At 36.5% G+C, this 26,116-nt stretch overlaps 1 pseudogene; it reads left to right on the top strand.

Annotated features, from left to right (window-relative positions):
- Nucleotides 1-612: 612 nt before the first annotated feature.
- LOC100018967 (WASH complex subunit 3-like) lies at nucleotides 613-1,292 on the top strand (annotated as a pseudogene).
- The last annotated feature ends 24,824 nt before the right edge of the window (nucleotides 1,293-26,116 follow it).

The raw sequence follows: 26,116 nt of genomic DNA, 5'->3' as shown, positions 1-26,116 counted from the left end.
GGATCCAAATAGCCAGGATTGGGATCAAATCATATCTCCCCATACTCCCCCAAGCTTTTATCAGACTTTTTATTCTGGAAATTATTTTTGCTATGGCATATCCAGCTTTCCTTGGTGAAATGTAAGAGTTAAAATTTTGGGGGGAAACTGAGGCAGGTAGAAATTAGTTTCTCTCTGCAAGGAGTATTATATTTTTAGAGGTTTATTTAAGATAAGGAATTTAAGAATATACAAGTAAGAGAAGGCACATGCTAGGTGGGCCAAGAGGCCCAATTCAATTTTCACTCACATCATGAGACATGTCTGCTTGCCAGTGGAGACAGGAAGAGAACCGACCCCGCCATAGGCGGAGACCCTTTAAATAATAATTTGCTTTTGGTCCAGGTGAGAATTCAGTGAGATTACAAAGCATTCTGGGGAAGTGGAGCAAGGCCTTCTGGGGATTGAAATCTTGGATTCAAGTCTCCATTTTTACAGAAAATAATACATTAACTCTATTATTGAACTATAAAATAGATGGACAGCTAAGAACTGGAATGAGTGACTTCTAGTGCTTTGTGATGCCTGGTATCATAAGCCTTGTGCTCATCTTAATAGAGCTCCTGGCAGGTTCTCAGGCCAAGGGGGCCGCTTGGGAACCGATTCCAGGGCCCGGGCTAGGAAGGCAGGGGGCGTGGGGCAGGCTTGCCGGGGCGATGGACGAGGATGGGCTGCCTCTGATGGGGTCGGGCGTAGACCTGACCAAGGTGCCTGCAATTCAACAGAAAAGGACCGTTGCATTTCTAAACCAGTTTGTGGTACATACAGTACAGTTCCTCAACCGATTTTCTACTGTTTGTAAGGAGAAACCATCAGCTCTTTCTCTTCGGATCCAGCAAATAGAAACAACTCTCAATATTTTGGATGCAAAGCTTTCCTCTATTCCGGGTCTAGAAGATGTCAAATTTGAAATATCAACTGCAAATGTTAACAGTGTTACAAATGGTCCTGAAGCCACTCCAGGTCAACAGTCATCTCTGTCTCCTCAGTCCGAGCAGAACAATACACAAGACTCCGGACCCAGAAATGTGAAGCAGCATTAACTTATCTTAACTGTAGCCAAGGATCCAAGATATGCCCGATAGCTCAAAATGGTTCAAGTGGGTGTTCCTGTAATGGCAATAAGAAGCAAAATGAAATCTGAAGGACTGGACCCAGATCTTCGTGAGAAGCCAGATGCTCCAGTGCCTGATGGGGAAGGTGAAGCAAATGCCAAGGAGAGTCCAGATAGTGAATCTTCTTTTAGGGACTGAACTTCATGTTGACCTCATGGGATCCATATAGCTATATGATACACACAGACATAGAAGGAGGGATGTTTCCAACTTGTATGCTCAGTGAAATCCATTATCTTGGAGGGTTACAGCTGTCAGAGATCACCTCACCAACAAAATATTTACTAGACTAAGATTTCTAGCTCTTCACAATGCCTCTGATCACAAGTTGAAAAAACATTATCCAGAAATCATCTTAATTTGTGAAAATTTTCAATAATAACTTAACTTGAATTTTGTCTGAACCACGAGGGAATTAATCACCAGCCACATAATTGGCCAAAAATTATTTCTGTGTTTTAAAAATCCAGAGGGCTTTTTTTATTATCATGGTAGATGGGTAACTTGACAAAGTGCACTTTATTGCCGCATAGAAGAATCCATAACCCCAATGTACCTGAACAAGCAAAAATTGAGTAGCCTAATGAAAATAAAGCATAATTTCATTATAAGCATTAAGCTGTCAAACTGGAATGATACAATATAAGTCAATAGACAAAACCCATTTACTTCAATAGCAGGTAATATACTTCCTAATTAGCTCTACCCAACTTGGTTAGATTGATGAGGATCTTGATACTAATCGTTTTAGCATGAAAATGTTCACATGAGTTAACTTACATTAGATTTACTAAATAATTTTCTGACCAAAAGATAACACAATTAAAAATCTCCAAATTACCTACAGTAACATCAAGATGCAGTTGCAAATATGGCCCTCTTCCTGTTTACTAGTGAACAGCACTTGGTCATTGTATAATAATAATCAAAGTCAGAGATACAGAGATAATGGTCAACACTGACTGTAAATGCAGTGTCCTCTTGAATGAAATTAATAAGCAACTGTGTTACCCTTTATGACTGCCAGCTAAAAAAGAGCAATTAATTTGCACATACTATAGGAACCTCTCGCTTTTAGAGACAATCCTCTATAAATAATGGTGCACACAAAGGATCCCTTAAGAAATCTCTAAAATATTTGTTACATGGAGAAATTGAGAACCCTATTTGATGGTGCTATTTCCCAGTTATTGAATTGACCTAAATTTATGGTTTTACTCTAAAAGAACAGAATCGTACTAGTTCTCCTTAGAACTGAGGCTGGATTTGATACTTAGCCATACTTAAGACTTCCAGAATTTTTCTATTTGAAAATTTATTTTTTAAAAATCTACCCCAAATGAGCCCACAATTAACAATGAATTAATATATATCTTTGTAGTCTTACAATTGTGATACAATTTTTAAATATTTTCCTTAACACACTCCACTGAGTTTCCTCATATCTGCAAACAGAACATAGCTTGTATTAAAGGATGAATGGTATCTAAGTGCTCTTATGAGGCATCATCCAAGCAACACCATGTAGTAAAACTGCTGTTTCTGAACAGATTGCTCAAAATAGCATGCTTTATCTCCAGTTCACAAAGTGCAGAAATGCCCACATTTTGATCTCATACAGCAGCAGTTACTGTACTGCCAGTGGGGCAGCCAATCATTAAAATATATGTATGCGCATATATATATATTGCCTTCTTTTTCTTCAAATGTTAATAAGTTAGAGGATAAGAATGAAGGACATAGTGATGGCTGCCTCAGTCTACGTAGGTTGAACAAGCAGCTAATAAACCTTGATGAAATTGGGAAAAAAATAGAGCTCCTATTAGGTCTCATAAATTGGGGGACCCTTTGGACTAGACTTCTCCAAATGGGCAAAATTCTAATGTCTCCCTTGGTAGCTTACTTTGAGAGCCCTGGGAAAGAGAATCTAAAAACCATTGCCTACAAAAAGAATTGGGAGGAAGGCCCCTGTAAGCATGATCATTACTGTCCTGGATTGCAGTGTATGCCACAAAGCTACTGGTCTTCATTGATCTTGGTTAGAGGAGAGAGAGAGAGAGAGACAGAGAGAGAGAGAGAGAGAGAGACAGAGACAGAGACAGAGACAGAGACAGAGACAGAGACAGAGAGAGACAAAGACAGAGACAGACAGAGACAGACAGAGAGAGAGAGAGAGAGAGAGAGAGAGAGAGAGAGAGAGAGAGAGAGAGAGAGACAGAGGTAAAAAAATAGAGAGAGAGACTGAGAAAGACAGAGACTAAGAGGGACAGAGAGACAGAGGCAGAAAGACAGAGACAGAGAGACAGAGAGTGATCCCAGAGTTGCCCTGAAAATTGTGGGGAATTCCAGGCTATGTCTAAGCATTTAGACATGATGTATTCTTTGACTGCTTCTAGCCATATGGTGAGCCAGTGCTAAAGTTATCTGCATATTAATCTGATGTGGCAAACCTTGTGATCCTTTGGTCCTTTCTCTGCTTCATGATGACAGCCAGGGTGTGAGATGCTATAAAAGTTAGAAGAAAAGATAACATCTGGCTGACTTTCTTTTGTTTGATCCGCCATGTAGCATCATATAATCCTGAGACTTCCAGGGAAGGATGGAAGAGAATTGGCCCTATTCTGTACTTCTCATGGTGACCTAACCATGTATAAACTGGCATAGATAGTGCTGCCCTGAGTTAGCTTGAACCTAGCACCCTGAATGCCTTTTCCCCTTTGTGTTTTCTTTCCTGAGCAAGTGACAAAATGTTAGCCTTGTGTATGATCCTTAAAATAGATTTGTTCAGGTTGAGAGGTGACCTCCTAAGTCCAAATGATCCAGAAATCCTTGATCCAATAAATGGAACTGACTGGCAGAAAGGGAAGCTTCTGCATCAGTAAACAGCAACTGATGAATAGATTGGCTGAAATTTGGTCATTTTACTAGCAGACATCTATAGGGATTTGTCTGATTGCTAAGATGAAATGAAAAATGCCCAAGTGGCAGATCTGAAAATGTATCTCTATGTTTAGATTATTTTAACTATATTAATTATTATGTTTTAAATTATTTATAATTATTTATTATATTATATAATTATAATAATTAATAATTAATAATTAAATGTTATTAATTATAAAAACAATTGTTCACACTGTTATATATGAAGTTTGTCTTACTGTCTATATGTCTGATTCTTTCATATTAACATTTCTTTTTTGTGTATAAATAAATTACCTGTCCCATACATGATTCATATTGCATTTTGAGCATAATCTTAGAGGTGATCCTAAATGTAATCTTTAAATAATATGACCTTAGGGCAATAGACAAAAGGTTTAACAAACCAAAGAGTGTGAGAAAAGAGAAGCCACTATCAGAGGGCTAAACTACTCCAGGATTGAACACAGGCTGGATCTGAATCCTAAGAAAGGAAGGAAACAAGTATTTATTAAGTGCCAACTATGTGTAAGGAACTGTACTAAACCCTTTTTCAATGTTTTCTCATTTGGTCCTTGCTAGAACCCTGGCAGGTAAGTGCTATTATTATTCCTATTTTACAGAGGAGGAAATTAAGGTAGACAGAGGTTAAATAATTTAACAAACATCTTAGAACTCTGGGCTTCTACCACCTAGTGGAGAAGGGAGTAGGCACAAAATCATAATTCCTACTGATGCAGTTCTTTAATGTTAAAATTGCAACAACAAAAAAATTACAGCCCAAATAATTTCAATTTAAAATAGTTTAACTCTTCAGAATAACTCAAATTACTCCCAGTTTAGAGCCATGTTGGCAAACCTATGGCACCCATGCCAGAGCATGCTGAGGGGGTTGCTCTTGTTATTTTCTCTATGTGTCCCTGAGGACATTTCTCCCATCACCCCACCCCACCCTCAGCCCAGCAGCCTAAAGGAAATGTTTCCTCCCTCCCCTGTCTGGGGCAAGGCACTGGGGGGTTCACATGCAATGTGAGGGTTGTAGTTTGGGCACTCCATCTGTAAGGTCTCTAAAAGGATGGTATCACTGGTTTAGAGTGTTTAAGAAAGTAAAAATAAGCTGATAGATGATACAGTCCAATTGAGAGAGGTCTATAACCTAATTCAGATTCTAGAAGAATTAGATAATTTTTAACAAGTCTCATTAACATAAAGTTAATGAATATACATGTAGTGACACAAGCAACTAGGTGGCCCAGTGGATAGAGAGCCAGGTCTGGAGATGGGAGCTCCTGGGTTCAAATTTGACCTCAGAAACATCCTAAGTAATGTTGGACAAGTCACTTAATCCCAATTGCATAGTCCTTCTGTGTTAGAACCCATACTTGGTATCAATTCTAAGATGGAAGATAAGGGTTTATTTTTTAAATTTTTTGATATTTTATTTTCCCAATTATATGTAATAACAATTTTCAACATATGGTTCCCAAAATTATAAGATCCAAATTGTCTCCCTCTCTTCCTTCCTTACCTACTCTCAGAGATTAGTTAGCAATTTGATCTGGATTCTTAATGTATTATCATGCATAACTTACTTCCATAATAAGTCTTTGTTGTAAGAGAATATTCATATAATATATATAAATAGTATGGTTTTTCTCCTTTTTTGTACTTTGTTTATATTTTATTTTATTGTGAAGCAAAATACTCCTATATTTATTACTGTTTTAAGAGCACATTCATAAATAAACCCAAACTCCAAAATAAATCCATAAATACACTGATGTGAAGAATGACCCTAACAGTTCTCTCTATGGAGGTGGATAGCATTCCCGAGCATGTCTTTCAAGATTGTCCCAGATCATTGCATTGCTGGGAATAGCCAAGTTTTCACAGGTAATCATCATTTAATATTGCTGTTATTATGTACAATGTTCTCTCAGTTCTCATTATTTTGCTCTGCATCCGTTCCTGCAGATATTTTCAGCATTTTCTGAAATTATCTTGTTTATCATTTCTTACAGCACAATTGTATTCCATCACTAACATGTACCACAATTTGTTCAGCCCTTCCCCAATTGATGGGCATCCTCTCAATTTCCAATTCTTTGGCACCACAAAAAGAACAGCTATAAATATTTTTCCACAAATAGGTCCTTTCCCCCCTTTTTATTATGTCTTTGGGATACAGACCCAATAGTGGTATTATTGGATCAAAGGGTATGCACAACTTTCTAGCTCTCTGGGAATAGTTTCAAATTGGTCTCTACAATAGTTGGGTCAGTTCACAACTCCACCAACAATGCATTATTGTCCCAATTTTGCCACATATCTTCCAACATTTACCACTTTCCTTTACTGCCATATTGGCCAATCTGGTAAGTGTGAGGTGGTATCTTAGTGTTGTTTTAATTTGCAAAATAGTGTGCTTTAATCTGCATTCTGATTCCAACAGTTCTCTGTCTGGAGATGGATAGCATTCTTTGTCATAAGTCCTTCAGAATTGTCCTGAATTATTTATTACTGAGAGTAGCTAAGACTCACAGATGATCACCATACAGTATCACCATTCCTGTGTACAACATTCTCCTAGTTCTACTTGTGTCATTCTGTGGCAGTTCATGTAGGTTTTTCTAGCTCATTCTGAAATCATCCTTTTCATCATTTCTTATAGCACAATAGTATTCCATCATCATTATATACTACAATTAGTTCATCTATGGAAGATAAGGGTTTAAAAAATATATTAATTGTGAAAAAGATAGACAGTAAAATTGGAAGCAGGAAAATCTTACAGATTAGGCAATAAGACAAGGACATAAAAATCACAAAGGTAATAAGAAACCAAACCAGAATTCAGTTCTTTAACTCCAATCTTAAGGCCTATTTGTATAACTAATTTTCTTGCTAATTTTTCTACATAGAGGTTGCAAAACTTAGCCCCAAACCAAATTATTCAAAACTCTGAATAACTAGTCTCCAAAAGATTATTATTAATAGTAACTAAAATTTACATGGAAATTTAGGTTTTGAAAAGTATTTTCAATACATAGATTATATATAATCTTATGTGATTTCTTTAAACCTAGTACCTTTCTTATTTTGCCTTTCATTTTTTTGATGATCTCCACTTAATTATATATATATATATATATTGTTTATACATAGTTGTTTAGATATTGTTTCCCCATTATACTGTGAGATCCTTGAAAGCAGAAATTCATTTACCTTCTTTTGTATCCTCAGTATTTAGCAAAGTGCCTGATCCAGAGTAAACACCTAATAAATGCTTATTGACTGACTGAGAATAGGAGTTTTTTAGTAAAAAAAAAATTGTTTTAAATATATCTGTTAAAGCATTATTTGAGTAGCTATTTTATCTACTATTACTTCCCTACCCTCACTAATCTTTAGTCCCTTTCTATCTACAGGTCCCTTAACTCTTGATTAAGACACATCAATATTTCCCCCATCCTTAAAAATAAAACAAAACAAAATAAAACTCCACCCTGAGCTGAGACTCAAATATTTCTTTTTTTAAAACCCTCACCTTCTATTTTAGAATTAATACAAAGTACTCACATGATTATCTCAATAGACGCAGAAAAAAGCCTTTGAAAAAATACAACACTCATTCCTATTGAAAACACAAATAATGGAAAATGGAATATTCCTATAATCTATTCCTCCTTCCCCTCCCCCCTTCCCGTAGCTGGCGCATTTCCACTGGGTATTACATGTGACCTTGATCAGAACCTTTTTCCATGTTGTTGATGTTTGCACTAAGATGTTCATTTAGGGTCTATCTCCTCAATCATATCCCCCTCGACCCATGTAATCAAGCAGTGGTTTTTCTTGGATGTTTCTACTCCCACAATTTTTCCTCTGAATGTGGATAGTGTTCTTTCTCAGATCCCTCCAGGATGTACAGGATCACTGCATTGCCACTAATGAAGAAGTCCATTACATTTGATTGTTCCACAGTATATAAGTCTCTGTGTACAATGTTCTCCTGGTTCTGCTCCTTTCACTCTGCATCACTTCCTGGAGGTTGTTCTAGTTCACAAGGAATTCCTCCAGTTCATCATTCCTTTGAGCAAAATAGTATTCCATCACCAACATATACCACAATTTGTTCAGCCATCCCCTAATTTAAGAGCATCCCCTAATTTTCCAATTTTTTTGCCACCATAAAGAGGGCAACTATGAATATTCTTGTACATGTATTTTTCCTTATTATCTCTTTGGGGTACAAACCCAGCAGTGCTATGGCTGGATCAAAGGGCAGACAGTCTTCTATCACCCTTTGGGCATAGGTCCAAATTGCCCTCCAGAATGGTTGGATCAGTTCACAACTCCACCAGCAATGAATTAATGTCCCGACTTTGTCACATCCCTTCCAGCATTCATTACTTTCCATTGCTGTCATGTTAGCCAATCTGCTAGGTGTGAGGTGATACCAAAGAGTTGTTTTGATTTGCATCTCTCTGATTATAAGAGATTTAGAACACTTTTTCATGTGCTTATTAATAGTTCTGATTTCTTTGACTGAAAATTGCTTCTTCATGTCCCTTGTCCATTTATCAATTGGAGGATGGCTTGAATTTTTGTACAATTGATTTAGCTCTTTCTAAATTTGAGTAATTGGACCTTTGTTATGAAGATTATTTTCCAATTTGTTACTTCCCTTCTAATTGTGGTTACATTGGTTTTGTTTGAACAAAAACGTTTTATTTTGATGTAATCAAAATTACTTATTTTACATTTTGTGACTTTTTCTAAGTCTTGCCTGGTTTTAAAATCTTTCCTTTTGACTTCCGGGTTAACATGGCTGCAATCTAGATGCGAATTGCTTCCTCTCCCCAGCATCAAACGAAATAGACTACCTCAAAAGAGCATAAAAATCACCTTTGGAAGAACAGAGGGACTCTTCAGCCCCCCACAGAAACGAAGGTACGTGGGGCTTGAACATTTCCACACTATAAGGAGGAGGAAAAGCTTGCACAAAAACATGAACTGAGCTACCCCTCCCTCCCACTCCCACCCCCCCAAACCAGAGTAAGGTATCAGAGCACTCACTGGGACAGCGAGTGAGTGAGGAGCTTCTCTGTCTGGGGGGGGCACACCAGGGTCCTTGGGATCTAAAGACTGCAAGGAAACGACTTCTCAGGGTGGTTTCACAGGAAAATCCTGTGCTGAGCAAAGGGGTGACTGCGCTGAGAGGCTGAGCTGAGCAAAGGGGAGGCCGTGCTAAGAGGCTGCGCTGAGCAAAGGGGAGGCCGCGCTGAGAGCCTCCACTGAGCAAAGGGGCGGCCACGCTGAGCACAGGGGTCTGTATTCTAAGAAACCTCGGAGGCTGGGAAGAACTAGTCTGAGGCAACCTAAATTCACAGAAAACCCGCCCATATTACCCAGACCCCAGACCAAAAAGGAAAGGGGAATAAAACCACCAAAGGGATGGCTCACATGGCCCAAAATCAAGCCTCCAGGAAGAAAGGGGAAAAGGTGACTATTGAAAACTTTTATGGCAGGAGTATCCAAGGAAAAGAAGAGAAAGAGAATGAAACCCAAACAAAATCAAAACATGACTCACAAAATGGAAATTATCCACAAGCTCTGGAAGAACTCAAATTGGAGTTTACCCAAAAGATGGAAACCTTCTGGAAAGAAAAATGGGAGAAAGAGATCAGCAGTCTGATAGACAAGACTTCACAATTGGAGAAAGCTGGAAGCATCTAATAGAAGGGCAGACAAAGCTGAAAAGCAAAACCAGTCCCTAACGACCAGAATTAAGCAACTGGGACACAGTGAGCATGCAAAACAGCAAGAGTTAATAAAGCAAAGCTAAAAAATTAATGAATTAGAAGAAAACACAAAATATCTCACTGAAAAGGTCACAGACCTGGAAAACAGAGGAAGAAGAAACAACATGAGAATTATTGGTCTGCCCGAAAAACCAGAGATAAACAAAAACCTCGATGCTATACTACAGGAGATTATAGAAGAAAATTGCCCACACGTTCTGGAGCAAGGGGGCAAAATAGAAATAGAAAGGGTTCATAGAACACTCTCTACTGAATCCCCAAAAGACAACCCCCAGGAATGTAATCTCCAAATTCAAGAGCTTCCAAGAAAAGGAGAAAATCCTACAAGAAGCCAAGAAGAGGAGCTTCAGATATAGGGGGGCTCCCATAAGGATCACACATGACTTAGTGGCTAACACACTAAGAGACCGCAAAGCATGGAACACGATATTTAGAAAGACAAGAGAACTGGATCTCCAACCAAGAATCAACTACCCAGCAAAACTGGCTACATACTTCCAGGGAAAAGTATGGGCATTCAACAAAATAGAAGATTTCCAAGCATTTGCTAGGAAAAGACCAGAACTTAGTGGAAAATTTGATATCCAAGCACAGAAAGCAAGAGAAACATGAAAAGGTAAATATGAAAGAAAGGGAAAAGGAGATAAATCTTATCTTTTTCTTTAAGTCAAACTCTCTTCTATAAGGACTACATTTACATCAAATTATATATATATTAATATGTAGAGAAAATGTTTTGTGTAACTCTCAAAAATTGTATGCATCATAAGAGTAGTTAAAAGAATCATGCATAGGGAAAATTGGGGCATCAAGAAGATTTGGTGAAAGGTGGGGCAAAGAAAGGAAAAGGGAGGGGGGAAGCCACGAAAATACTAAGACTTACTTCAAGAAATGGGGGGGGGGGGACTAAATAGAATAATCTTTCCCATACAAAGATACACATGGGAAGGGGAGGGGAAGATCTCTCATATGAGAAGGAGAGTAAGAGAGCGTGAAGTGGTATTACTTAAACCTTACTCTCAGTGAAATCAACTCTGAGAGGGAAGAACATCTAGATCCAGTGGGATCTTGAATTCTATCTTATCCAACAGGGTAAGAAAGAAAGGGAAATTAAGGATGGGGAGGGGGAAGGGAGTATAAAAAGGGAGTGAAGGAGAGGGGGGATGGGAAGGGAGCATACAAAGGGAGGGGTTAGAAAGGGAAGCATACCAAGGGAGGGGACTAGGGGGACTGACCTAAAGTAAATCACTGGTTCAAAAGGATATAGCTAGGGAAGAAAGATCAGAACTAGGGAAAGATATCAAAATGCCAGGGAATCCACAAGTGACAATCATAACTTTGAATGTGAATGGGATGAACTCACCCATAAAATGTAGACAAATAGCAGATTGGATTAGAACACAAAACCCTACCATATGTTGTCTTCAAGAAACAAATATGAGGTGGGTTGATACTCACAAGGTTAGAATTAAAGGATGGAGTAAAACCTTTTGGGTCTCAACTGAGAGAAAGAAGGCAGGAGTTGTAATCATGATATCTGACAATGCCAAAGCACAAATAGACCTGATCAAGAGGGATAGGGAAGGTAAATATATTCTGTTAAAAGGGCATATAGACAATGAGGAAATATCACTAATCAACACTAATCAACACTATTCCAAACGGAATAGCATCCAAATTTCTAATGGAGAAACTAGGAGAATTGAAGGAGGAAATAGACAGTAAAACCATATTAGTGGGAGACTTGAACCAACCACTATCAAATTTAGATAAATCAAACCAAAAAAATAAATAAGAAAGAGGTAAGAGAGGTGAATGAAATCTTAGAAAAATTAGAATTAATAGACATATGGAGAAAAATAAATAGGGAGAAAAAGGAATACACCTTCTTCTCAGCACCACATGGCACATTCACAAAAATAGATCATACACTAGGTCACAGAAACATGGCACACAAATGCATAAAAGCAGAAATAATAAATGCAAACTTTTCAGATCATAAAGCAATAAAAATATTGATCAGTATGGGTACATGGAGAGCCAAATCAAAAATTAATTGGAAATTAAATAATATGATACTCCAAAATAGGTTAGTTAGAGAAGAAATCATAGAAACAATTAATAATTTCATTGAGGAAAATGACAATGGCGAGACATCCTTTCAAACCTTATGGGATGCAGCCAAGGCAATACTTAGAGGAAAATTCATATCCCTGAGTGCATATATTAACAAATTAGGGAGGGCAGAGATCAATGAATTGGAAATGCAAATCAGAAAACTTGAGAACAAACAAATTAAAAACCTCCAAAAGAAAATCAAACTAGAGATCCTAAAAATTAAGGGAGAAATTAATAAAATCGAAAGTGATAGAACTATTGCACTAATAAACAAGAGTCGAATCTGGTACTTTGAAAAAACAGACAAAATAGACAAAGTACTGGTCAATCTAATTTAAAAAAGGAAAGAAGAAAGGCAAATTAACAGCATCAAGGATGAAAAGGGGGACATCACCTCCAATGAAGAGAAATTAAGGCAATCATTAAAAACTACTTTGCCCAACTATATGGCAATAAATATACCAACCTAGGTGATATGGACGAATATTTACAAAATATAAATTGCCTAGACTAACAGAAGAAGAAATAGATTTCTTAAATAATCCCATATCAGAAAAAGAAATCCATCAGGCCATCAAAGAACTTCCTAAGAAAAAATCCCCAGGGCCTGATGGATTCACCAGTGAATTCTATCAAACATTCAAAGAACAGCTAATCCCAATACTATACAAACTACTTGACATAATAAGCAAAGAAGGAGTTCTTCCAAATTCCTTTTATGACACAAACATGGTTCTGATCCCAAAGCCAGGCAGGCCAAAAACAGAGAAAGAAAATTATAGACCAATCTCCCTGATGAATATAGATGCAAAAATCTTAAATAGGATACTAGCAAAAAGACTCCAGCAAGTGATCAGAAGAGTCATTCACCATGATCAAGTAGGATTTATACCAGGGATGCAGGGCTGGTTCAATATTAGGAAAACCATCCACATAATTGACCACATCAACAAGCAAACCAACAAAAATCACATGATTATTTCAATAGATGCAGAAAAAGCCTTTGATAAAATACAATACCCATTCCTATTAAAAACACTAGAAAGCATAGGAATAGAAGGGTCATTCCAGAAATAATAAACAGTATATATCTAAAACCATCAATTAATATCATCTGCAATGGGGATAAACTAGATGCATTCCCAATAAGATCAGGAGTGAAACAAGGATGCCCATTATCACCTCTATTGTTTGACATTGTACTAGAAACAGTAGCAGTTGCAATTAGAGAAGAAAAAGAAATTGAAGGCATTAAAATAGGCAAGGAGGAGACCAAGTTATCACTCTTTGCGGATGACATGATGGTCTACTTAAAGAATCCTAGAGATTCAACCAAAAAGCTAATTGAAATAATCAACAACTTTAGCAAAGTTGCAGGATACAAAATAAACCCACATAAGTCATCAGCATTTCTATATATTTCCAACACAGCTCAGCAGCAAGAACTAGAAAGAGAAATCCCATTCAAAATCACCTTAGACAAAATAAAATACTTAGGAATCTATCTCCCGAAACAAACACAGGAACTATATGAACACAACTACAAAACACTCTCCACACAACTAAAACTAGACTTGAACAATTGGAAAAACATTAACTTCTCATGGGTAGGATGAGCCCATATAATAAAAATGACCATTCTACCCAAACTCATTTATCTATTTAGTGCCATACGCACTAAACTTCCAAATTTTTTTTACTGATTTAGAAAACACCATAACAAAGTACATTTGGAAGAACAAAGGATCAAGGATATCCAGAAAAACAATGGAAAAAAAAAACAAAGGAAGGGGGCCTTGCAGTCCCAGATCTCAGACTATATTATAAAGCAGTGGTCATCAAAACAATTTGGTACTGGCTGAGACAGAAAGGAGGATCAGTGGAATAGACTTGGGGTAGGTGACCTCAGCAGGACAGTATACGAAAAACCCAGAGAACCCAGCTTTTGGGATAATAATACACTATTTCATAAAAACTGCTGGGAAAATTGGAGGACAGTGTGGGAAAGATTAGGTTTAGATCAACACCTCACACCCTACACCAAGATAAATTCAAAATGGGTGATTGACTTGAACATAAAGAAGGAAACTATAAGAAAATTAGGCAAACACAGAATAGTATACATGTCAGACCTTTGGGAAGGGAAAGATTTTAAAACCAAGCAAGACTTAGAAAGAGTCACAAAATGCAAAATAAATAATTTGGAATACATCAAATTAAAAAGTTTTTGTACAAACAAAACCAATGTAACTAAAACCAGAAGGAAAGCAACAAATTGGGAAACAATTTTCATAACAAAAACCTCAGACAAAGGTCTAATTACTCAAATTTAGAAAGAGCTAAATCAATTGTACAAAAAATCAAGCCATCCTCCAATTGATAAATGGGCAAGGGACATGAACAGGCAGTTTTCAGCCAAAGAAATCAGAACTATTAATAAGCACATGAAAAAGTGTTCTAAATCTCTTATAATCAGAGAGATGCAAATCAAAACAACTCTTTGGTATCACCTCACACCTAGCAGATTGGCTAACATGACAGCAATGGAAAGTAATGAATGCTGGAAGGGATGTGACAAAGTCGGGACATTAATTCATTGCTGGTGGGGTTGTGAATTGATCCAACCATTCTGGAGGGCAATTTGGACCTATGCCCAAAGGGTGATAGAAGACTGTCTGCCCTTTGATCCAGCCATAGCACTGCTGGGTTTGTACCCCAAAGAAATAATAAGGAAAAATACATGTACAAGAATATTCATAGCTGCCCTCTTTGTGGTGGCAAAAAAATTGGAAAATTAGGGGATGCCCTTCAATTGGGGAATGGCTGAACAAATTATGGTATATGTTGGTGATGGAATACTATTTTGCTCAAAGGAATGATGAACTGGAGGAATTCCTTGTGAACTAGAACAACCTCCAGGAAGTGATACAGAGTGAAAGGAGCAGAACCAGGAAAACATTGTACACAGAGACTGAAACACTGTGGTACAATCAAACATAATGGACTTCTTCATTAGTGTCAATACAATGTCCTTGAACAATCTGCAGGGATCTAGAAGAGAAAACACTATCCACAAGCAGAGGACAAAGTGTGGGAGTAGAAACACCGAGGAAAAGCAACTGCTTGACTACAGGGGTTGAGGGGATATGATTGAGGAGAGACTCTAAATGAACACCCTAATGCAAATACCAAAAACATGAAAATGGGTTTGAATCAAGGACACATGTCATACCCAGTGGAATCAGCTATGGGAGGGATGGTGGGAGGGGGGGAGGAAAAGAAAATTATCTTTGTTTCCAATGAATAATGTGTGAAAATGACCAAATAAAATAATGTTTTAAAAAAGTGTAATGTTATAAGCACCTTTAACTAGAAGATTTTTAGAGGTATAAGATAGTTATGTTTAAATGATTCACTGGGGAAACTAGTCTCCCAAGGAATCACAGGGGGATTTCACAAGGGAATTCCTAATCCCTTTCTTCTACTTTAATTGGAGATCTGGAGGTCCTTTAACATAGAGATGTGTAAAGATACACCAGCCCACAGTGAAAGGAAGTATAAACCATAGAGACAGGAAGTGATGTAAGAAGGGGTTATAGAAGGCCAGCACAAAGATTAAAAGGGTCTTTGGGGCTTTTTGACCTTTTGCAGGGTTGGGAGGTGGCTGGTCATTGATGGTGTGGGTTGGTGATTAGTTGGTGGTTGGGAGATATATATATATATATATAAGTTGATTCTGTCTGCTGAGCTGAGCTTTCTCTAGCAGCAGTTATAGGCAGTTATAGGTAGTTATGGGGTAGCTAGTGTAGTAAGCAAAGAAAGATTGCAAAATGATTCTGCAAAATGATCTGCATTTGATTGACAGGGACAAGTGATATAGAATCACATGAGAGCCTGGGTCAAGATTCCAAGGGGGGTTGTATGGTCCTAACTGAAAACCATACTTCTGGGGATAGCTTTGGGAATTAGCTATGATCCATTTTTCTACAAGATTTCTGGCCCTTTGTGAGATACCAGCTTGAGAGGAGAAAAACTGCTTGAACGGGCTATTGGCAGCTGGACTGAAGACCAAAGAATAACCATCACTTCTGTTCTGGACCTACTTTGGACTTTACCTCTGGGATCTTGGCTTTTTTACTGGACTCAATTTGTGAGGTTCTGTTTAGGGAGAACTTAACTTATTTAGCCTAGATAAGTTAGTCTATAGGATAGTATTAAGGAAATTAGTTTGGGGATAAGATTAAGAACTTTTCCTTCTCCTTTGTTACCCTCCTTCCTCTCTCATTCCCCATCAATAAACTTAAAATATTTAGATGTTTCTCTCTTGTCACTCTCCCTTAAACAATCCCATATTAACACTAGTTAAGGCTTAGGCAATTTCTTCCTCCATCTCTTTCTTATATTTCTCTCCTTTACTGTATTCATTTTACTATCTCTATTTTAATAAAACTAAATTGTATAATTGTTAAAAGCTGCTAGAAGTTGCCTTTTCTCTGGCTTAAAGGGGTAATATTAATTTACAATTCTACTATATTCTCATTAAAACTTAAATTATTAAAAGCTGCTCTCCTATTTTGTCAAAACTAATTTAACTCTTACACAGAGCTTATGATCCATTCACATAGCCTTTAAGGACCCACATAAAAATATTGATATAGGCCTTGTGGAGTCATAGTTTTGTACTTTTATTTCAGACAAAAATGAACAATTTATTTAGGATGTCTAAATATTATTAGATAAGACAACAACGAGCAGGACTAGGTTGGGACCATTGCTTTAACAACCTTTGACTTGCCATGGGCTGCCATTGACTCCTCTATTATCTCTTAGTGGAGTGTCTTTTTTTCCTACCACTTCATTTTTCTCTAGGAAAATGAAAGGTCAAGCTTGTAGACTGTCAGGTATTCTTGACAAATGCATGCAATTTGTCATTTGGACCAGGGCCCTACAGATTCCATGGTTGGACAGGATGAGAAAGGTATGGTATCAGTTTAATTCTCTTACAGACATATAATTACTAACCTCAGATCTCAATGGCCAGTATTGTACCTTGTATTACAACATACCCCAATGCCCCAAAGATTGAGGATCTTGCATTGTCTTTATATTCCTATTGAAGATGGAAAGATAGCCATCAAAGGAAAGATTAAAATAACAATAATAAACATCACTTGAACTTTCTCCTGTGTTTGCTTTTATCCTCAACAATCTTCTGAAAGGTGAATCAAGGTCAGGGCTCTTCTGGAGCCATCTTTCAACCATCTGGGGAGAGTCAGTTGTTAATTTTTTTTTTGGACCCTTACCTTCAATTTTGGTTCTAAGGCAAAAGAGCAGTAAGGGCTAGGCAATGAGGGTAAATTGATTTTCCCAGGGTCATAGAACTAGGAAGTATCTGAGGCCAGATTTGAATCTAGGACCTCCTGTGTCTAGTCCTGGTTCTCAATCCACTGAGTTGTTAAATTTTCAATGCAAATATTTACACAAAAAAAGTCACTAAAAGTCAGAGCTTGATTTATTGCTTTGTTGATCATCTTGAATTAAGAAAGTGTTCATGACTTCTCCTCAACCCAAGACACTTGTTAAATATTTGTCAGCATAGCCCTGATCAGAGTGATCCTCCCTTCTTTCCAGATAGGGAAACTAAAACCAAAGGAGGTAGGGGCTGTGGCTAAGATTTCGATTTGAAGCTGGAAAGCCCCTTAAAAATAATCTTGATGGGGGCAGCTGGGTTGCTCAGTGGATTGAGTATCAGACCTAGAGATGGGAAGTTCTAGATTCAAATCTGGCCTTAATTCCCAGCTGTGTGACCCTGGGCAAATCACTTGACCTCCATTGCCTAGCCCTTACCTCTCTTCTGCCTTGGAATCAATATTGATTCCAAGATGGAAGATAAGGGTTTAAAAAAGAAAGAAAGAAAGAAAGAAAGAAAGAAAGAAAGAAAGAAAGAAAGAAAGAAAGAAAGAAAGAAAGAAAGAAAGAAAGAAAGAAAGAAAGAAAGAAAGAAAGAAAGAAAGAAAGAAAGAAAGAAAGAAAGAAAGAAAGAAAGAAAGAAATAATCTTGACCAACTCCCTTATTTTACTGATGAGGAAACTAAGATCCAGAAACATTAACTGATAAGAAGTGGACTGACCATACAGGATAAGAAAATTTCAGGACTATCACTTTCCTAATTCTGAGAACTATTCCTTTCAATTCAGTCCTATATAATACCTGTCAAGTTCCTTTCTCTGCTCTCTGGGATGAAATGACCAAGAAACCAAAAGTTCTATCTTCTTAATATATTGATTTAGTAAACAATACATATCAATTCTCTAACAAATTAGGACTACATTTTCCTAGCTTAGGGCTGGATCCTGAAAACAGGGGGTTAGATTTTTATATGTTAAAATCCATTAATCAAATAAGGTCAATTAATTAAAAGAAAACAATACAACACTGGGTAATCTGATTTCTTGCTGGATGAAAGATTAGGGATTTTCCAAGTTGAAATGAAGAGAGTAAACAGACATAATTCCTTTAATTCAGAAAAAGAGGTTTCCCATTCCTCCATATCAATATGAATTGGACTAGTTTTCAGAAAGACATATGGATTTTTTGACATGTACAGTTGTGAACAAAAAAAACACATATCAAATTTTTTGGGTTTGACTGGATTTCTGGTCAACATAATGTATGTAGGTTCTTAGTTACTAGTCTCTGTAAACAGTAGATACAGGTGATCTAGTTTCCAAGTCACATAGAACTAGATTCAAAAATTCAATTAAGTTTTCTCCCAATTTCCATAGTGGAATAACGTTTTCTCACAAGACAAAAGTTCTACTAGATGAGTAATTGAATAGAAAAAGAACTTAACTAGTTCCAGAAATGTCACAAGATAGAATCAGTGGGATTCAACCACTTGCTTCAATTCCCATTTCCTGCTTCTTCAGTCACATCAATTCCCTCTTATCCAATGTCCTAACCTTCTTGTGAATGTCAACTGCAAATTCAATAGACAGGCATGACATGAGTCATCAATGAAAGTCTTAAACAAACAGATCTAATCAGTTCCACCTCTTTCTATGTTGGCATAAAACCATTAGTAACTATTCTTTGGGTCTAACCATTCAATTCTTTTCAAGTGCACTTAAAGATATTATCATCTAGATCACATCTTTCCATTTTTTAAATAAGAAAAACATAAAAGATTTTGTCAAATTTAAATGAACTATATCTACAATGTTGCCTGGTTCAGTTTAGTTGCTCTTTCCAGAAAAAGAAATATTGACTTGTTCTTGGTGAATTTATGATGGCCTTAGTACTCACTGTCTCCATTTCTACATGTTGACTATTTGTTCCTTTAACAATATATCCAGAGGCAGCTGGGTGGTGCAGTGGATTGAGAGCCAGGCCAAGAGATGGAATGTAATGGGTTCAAATTTGACCTCAGACACTTCACAACTGTGTGATCCTGGACCTTCACTTCACCCCTATTGCCTAGCCCTTACAATTCTTCTGCCTTAGAACCAATATACAGTATTGATTCAAAGATGAAAGGTAAAGGTTAAAGAAAAACCCAATATATCCTAGAATTTTTCCAATAATGAAAGTCAACTCAATGGGCCTTGCTTTCATATTCCATCTCTGTGTGTGTCTCTCTCTCTATTTCTGTCTCTATCCCTCTCTCTCTCTCTCCCTGTCTCTTCTGTCATCTGGTGGTATCTTTTCTGTTTCATTGCATGCGGAATAGTTGTCTTTCTATCAAAACCAAATAGTTGTTAGCTATATTCAAAGTGCAGGCTAATCTATAGCTTAGAAGGAACTTGAAGAAAGTCTCATCACATTCTCAGTTATCAGCTAGATGTTTCTTTAAAAAATGGAAGAAATCTTTCAATATGACTCCAACAAACAAAGTGAATCTGAAAAGGCAGAGGGAATCTTGATGTGTCAGGAAGCTGGGAGATAAAACAAACAAAAGAGAAAGGAGAAAAAAGTCTCTATTGATTACCTAGAGCAAATTAAAAGATTCAAGACTTCCCAAAGAAAAAATAAAGTAGATCTTTTGAGGATAAACCTCTTTAATCCTGCATTGTCATAATGATGAAGATAACACACATGGTTTCTAGAATTTACCAACTAAAGCAAGTTGTATAGGAGTGACTTCCGTTTTATAGAAATTCCTGGGAGAAAGACATTGGAAGGGAAGGGGGTCCAAGAGTGAAAAATTGAGAACTCACCCTCAATTTTGGAACCATGTGGTTAGGGAACCATTAGATCATGACATTCTTTCTCCAAGCTTCCCCAAATCAGAAAAATATTAAAAGTAATGGGCATTATGCAATTATTGGTGGTACTATATTAGCTAACTGACCTAGGTACACCCCAAGAAAGAATCTTCCCTCCTAAAACTGCCACAGATCTCTGAAGTTTTTTCCTCAACTCTTTCCTGTGAGAAGAGATCACCATGGTAGTTAAAAGAACCCCCTTCAGTGCTGAGTCTACATCCAGTCTGCCTCACTGTCTTGGCTCTATGTTCTTCCCTTATTATCATTTATCCTTCTGTTATATAAAGAAAACAGAAGATCAGATTAAGCTGGCACTCTATTCTTGTTGCTTATTTAGTGTTAACAGTGTTGATATGAATGTGAGATTATTAGCAGTCTGAGAAAAGTGGAAGATGAAATCCAACCTCACTGTGAAGCACAGTAAGGCAAAGAGAAGTTTTGTCTGAGGAACTACCTGTTCATATTCTTTGATGATTTATCAACTGGGGAATGGCTTGAATTCTTATAAATTTTACTCAGTCCTATATATGTTTGAGAAAGGAGGCTTTTGTCAGAGATACTTGCTATAAAAATTTGTCCCTGGTTTTCTGTTTTCTTTATAATCTTAGTTCTGAATTCAATTCTAGTTAATATTAGCCAAGATCAAGACCTTTTAGTTCTTATTGTGAAGCTTTGAGTGATTAATTCATTAAGAACATCTCACTTTATTAAAGTTAAAAGGAGGTGAGGTGATTTCTAAAAAATGCAAGATCTTTAGTACTTCTGATTTTTTTTCTCCTATAATCCCTTTCCTTCTTTCTCAGTCCCAGGGCTTCTTCCTTTGCTTTTCAAAAACTCAGATTCACCAATTTTTCACTGACAAAGAAGAGAGAGATGGAACAACACCTGGGGAGACCAGAAGGATTAGGGGAAAGCAAAACTGTAGAGACCTACTTGCCTACAAACACATTTGGTTCTCCTGAATCAAAAATCCAGTTTAATATTCCCCTTTCCCAGTGCACATCCTTCTTTACCCTCCTCTTTCATCATGTTCTTTGGAATTCCTCACATATAGTTAATATCCTAGATATTCTCACATTATTTTTTTAAAAATCTTTACCTTCCATCTTAGAAAAGAGTGGTAGGGCTAGGCTTTGGGGGTTAATTAACTTGGCCAGGGTCACACAGCTAGGAAGTGTCTGAGGCCACATTTGAACTCAGGACCTTTTGTCTACAGGGTTGGCTTTCAATCCACTGAGCCAATTAGCTGCCCCCTTCTCACATTATTTTTTGTCATGGATTCAAAGAATCTTGACTCTCTTCAGAAGACTGCATTGATGACCATCCTTTCCATATATATGTGTGTGTGAGTGTGTGTGTGTGTGTATGTATGTATAATTCCTCCTGTAATGTCATTACACTGAGCCAGGAGGATTTATAGGAATGTAGAAACAGATTTAGGACTGCAAAGCAGTTAGTCCAATCTCCTTATTTTATAGGTGATGACAGAGTTCTGGAAAAGTTAAATGACTTGTCTAAAGTCACCTAGGTTATAAGTAGCCAAAGCAGAATTAATTTTCCCGGCATAATTTTAAGTTGTTTTCCAAAATAGTTGGACCAGTTCATAGCTCCACCAATAATGTATAAGCAGGTCTGTATTTTCAAAATCTTTCCAACATTGATTATTCTCATTTTTTGTCATCTTTGTTAAGTTTATGAGTATCAGGTAGAAATTCAGAATTATTTTGATTTGCATTTTCCTAACTGTTAGTAATTTAGAACAATATTTCATACAATTTCTAATTATAAATCTTTTGTTAACTTTTAAAATATTGTTTAATAAATTATCCATAAGGGATTAGATTTTGACTTTATATATTTCTGTCAACTCACTATATACCTAGAATATCAGACCCTTATTATGGGTATTAGAGGCAAAGATTTTCCTAAAGGTTGCATATACCTTCAAGCTTTATATTGCATAGGATGTTTTAAAACTAATTTCTGACCAGCTGTTTTCCAATTTTCCCAATAATTCTTATAATAGAAGAGATTCTTCCCCAAGTAATTTGTATTCTTGGGTGTATTGAACTCTAGGTTATTGATTTCATCTGTTTCTGATTTTTCATTATTTACTCTCCTCTATTGATCTGCTTTTTTGGGAAAAAAAATTATTTGCAACATTTAAAATTTAAGATTTTCTGTTAACTCCCTCCCTCCAAAATTAACCTGTTCAGCATTTCCCATTGCAATCATATGCCACAACTTGTTTAGTCTTTTCTCCAGTTAATGGGCATCCCTTCAATTTCTAGTTCTTTGTTACCACAAAGAGAGCTGCTATAAAAATTTTAGAATATTTATGTTCTTTTCTTTTTTCTCTGATCACATTAGGAAATAAACCTAATATTATTATTTGTGGTATTGCTAGGTCAAAGGGTATACAGAGTTTTATAACTCTTTGAGTATAATTTCAGATTGCTTTCTAAAATGTTTGGTTCAGTTCACAGCTCTACCAACAATGAATTAGTGTCTGAATTTTTCTATATCCCCTCCAACATTTGTCATTTTGCCCTTTTTAGCATTTTAACCAATCTGATAGGTGTGAGATCTCAGAAATATTTTTATTTGTATTTCTCTTATCAATAATGAATTATAGCATTTTATATGGTTATATATAATTTTGATTTCTTCATATAAAAACTGTTCATATCATTTGGCCATTTATCGACTGGAAAATGTTTGTGGATGAAGAAATCAAAGCTAGATATAACTATATGAAAAAGTGATCTAAATAACCAATCTCATTTAAAAAATTTTAAAGAGCCCCAGATCATTCTAATGATTACTGCTTTAAAGTATAATTTGACTTCTGGAAATGCTATTGTCTCTTTATTTCTACTTTAAAAATTTTTTTTTCTCTCCTTGACATTCTATGTCTTTTCTTCTATATAAATGGAGATTTTGAACCCTAGACTTCATTCCCCAGAAGTCTTCGATATTTCCCAGAATTCCCTATAATCGCTCCTGAGTCTACACATTGACAAGATCACAATTGGTATTTAACTGGCAGTAATGCCTCCCATGTTGTCTTCCATTGCAAAGATGCAGCAAGTATGGTGGTAAGGTGGGGGTGACTGAAATGAGTAACCAGCCATGGGCACATGGTTTTTATTTTGTGCCCTCTTTATTCCTTGATTTCTAATAATCCATAATAAACCTCATAAAATATAATATTTTATTATTAGAGATATAATTTAATTTTTACAGTTATAGCGACCAAAAGAGACAAGAATTACTCTCAAAAAATTTTTTAAGATAGCCTAGATAATTTTTTTAAGCCACATTTATCCCACCAAGGCTTTTTGCCTAGCCCACCCACCCACCCACCCACCCTTGCAAAGCTGCTCCTGTTTCAACTGGCTCATGCTGCCTCTCTTGCCTCCAGCCGTCCACTCCTGACTTTCTTGACTGAGATCACTCATCTGCCCTGGCCCTGGCCCCAACCCCAGCCCCAGCCTCAGGCCTCAGAAACTCTACTTCTGATCTCCAGCCTCCAAGCCAGATTGCTCATCCAACCCCAGAACCCAGGCTGCTGTAGCTGCCACTGTGTCTTCAGAATCACAAACCAACTGGTAAAAACTGGGATGTTCTTTTCTTAGGCAACAATTAGCCTTCACATGGCTGGGGACCTCGGTGGGGGGGGGGGGGGTAATGAGGAGAAGGAAGAGACTCTTACAATCAGGAAGTTGATTACAAGCATGGCGTATTCTATAAGAGAGCAGTGCATTGCCTATTTTAAAGTTTCCAGGTTTAGAATGTCTTTTCATGAGGGCACTGATCCTTTTACTTAACTTGATTCAGGGGAGAATTCATCTCTCTGCAACTCTTTGCCATTTGGACCTGCTCAGTTTGAGATTCCTAAAACCCATATTCTCCCTCACTATAAGAAATACCACAGTACTGACAAAAGGAATCTCAACAGATAAAAAAAAAAACAACTGAACTTTAAAGAGACTGAAGGTTATATTTTTAAGACTTTTCAGACTCCAATGTTTTATAAAAATCTGAATTTTTTATTTTATTTTGCTGATTGTTTTGTTTAAGATTTAATTTTGTGGTTTTAAGTTCATATATTAATGTATTCAATATGATTCTGTTACATTGAATCATTTTAATGTACTGGGTTTTAACAACTGTTATATTCTGTTGCTTTCCCCCTATAACTATACTGAACAAACATTATTGAATAAGCCCATATAAAAAACAGCCTTTTTTCTATTTTGACTTTGTAAATTGTCAGATAGAGGATGGATGGACTTCATCAAAACTGGTTAAAATTGTATAACAACCTTTGGGAAAATTTAATGAGCTAAATATCTCAAATTGATTTTAAAGGTTCTTTAGATATGATTTTTAGATCCCCCCCCCAACAATTCTGATCATTTTGCCTGCCTCTAACAGAAGGTAAGGTCCATTTTAGTAGCAGAAGTGAAGTACAATTATAATCTCCACCTCCCACATTTATAAAAATGTGAATGGATAGGACACTGCAGTCTCATACCAAAGGAACTGGGAAGTTAATCCCAGGGCATGGTCCCCTTGGATGGCTCCCAAAAAAGGAGCATCTCTCATTTATAACTCTTCAGCTCACTTAACCCTTCCACCAGAATGATTTCTTGATGATGTTCTAGACCTAAATAAGTTTTACTTTGTTTAAAAAATATCTCAGCCAAGGTTGAAATATTGCTACACCCGAAAAACTTGTGACAAGTATCCATTTTCTTTATATGTCATACAGGAGACTCATGTTAAATATGATGGTTTTTTTTTTTTTTTGCGATTGTCATTAAATGGGCTATTATGACTTTGGGGATTTTGATGCTTTTTGGATGTGCATTTCCTGCTGTACGACTGTTCTTTATAAAAAATAAAAACTGTTACTTTGTGAATGAAAATCATTTGCTTGTACTCACAGTGGATCATTACCAGGTATAAAGAGGAAATGGATCTCATTTTTGGTGAGAAACCTTTGTATTCTACATTTCCTTAGCTGACACAGTGTGTCAATGATTATAAGCTATATTATTTTTATTTTTAAAATGCTTTTAATATTGTTTTGCTTGCATGTGCAATATACTATTTCAGTTTTTTTAAATTTTTTCTCTCCTTTTTGTATTTGAAGCACGTCATCAGTATTGAGAATATTTTCTTTAATTTTTTTTTATTTTGCAGTAATATAAGCTAAAAATATATTTGCTATAATGTCAATGCATACCCAAAAAGCTTTAGACTATAAAAATGATGCCACTGATTGTTTAAAAAAATTTATGGGACTTTGCTTAATGATTCTGTCTGATTTCAGTACAAGAGAATACAAAAAGAGCCGTTGCACAGTGCCAAAGAAGCACAAAGCTAAACTGCGTAGTGCCAATCGAGCACAAGGTCAAAGAGACCAACCAATCCCAATGGGGTCAATGAAAATTTTGAGCCAAAACAAGAGAACTTGAACATGTTTGGGGTTCAAGGTTGCGGCTATTTAACATGTGTTAAAGGCAGGTCTTCCTTGTCCCACATTCTACCAAGTATCTCAAATTTGGCTCCTACCTGGTTCCTCAAAATCTAGTCCCTATTCTGTCTTTCATAATGTGGCAACTTCCTGTAGTCCTGGCTACTGATTGGGTAAATGCTTAATTGCCTGTATCATTTTAATTAGGCCCTGATTCAAGAACCTGTTATAGATTTATTTTTCCTTTACTTAGAATTTTTACACGTAAGACTTTGATAGTCTCTATTTCATCCAGAAATTATCTTTTTTTTTAACTTGGATTTTTTTATGTTTTTTTTTTAATTTCTCTT

This window comes from Monodelphis domestica, chromosome 5 (assembly GCF_027887165.1).
Source record: "Monodelphis domestica isolate mMonDom1 chromosome 5, mMonDom1.pri, whole genome shotgun sequence".
Lineage (NCBI taxonomy): Eukaryota > Metazoa > Chordata > Mammalia > Didelphimorphia > Didelphidae > Monodelphis > Monodelphis domestica.
Note: the sequence above shows the minus strand (reverse complement) of the source record. Positions and strands in the feature narration are given on the sequence as shown.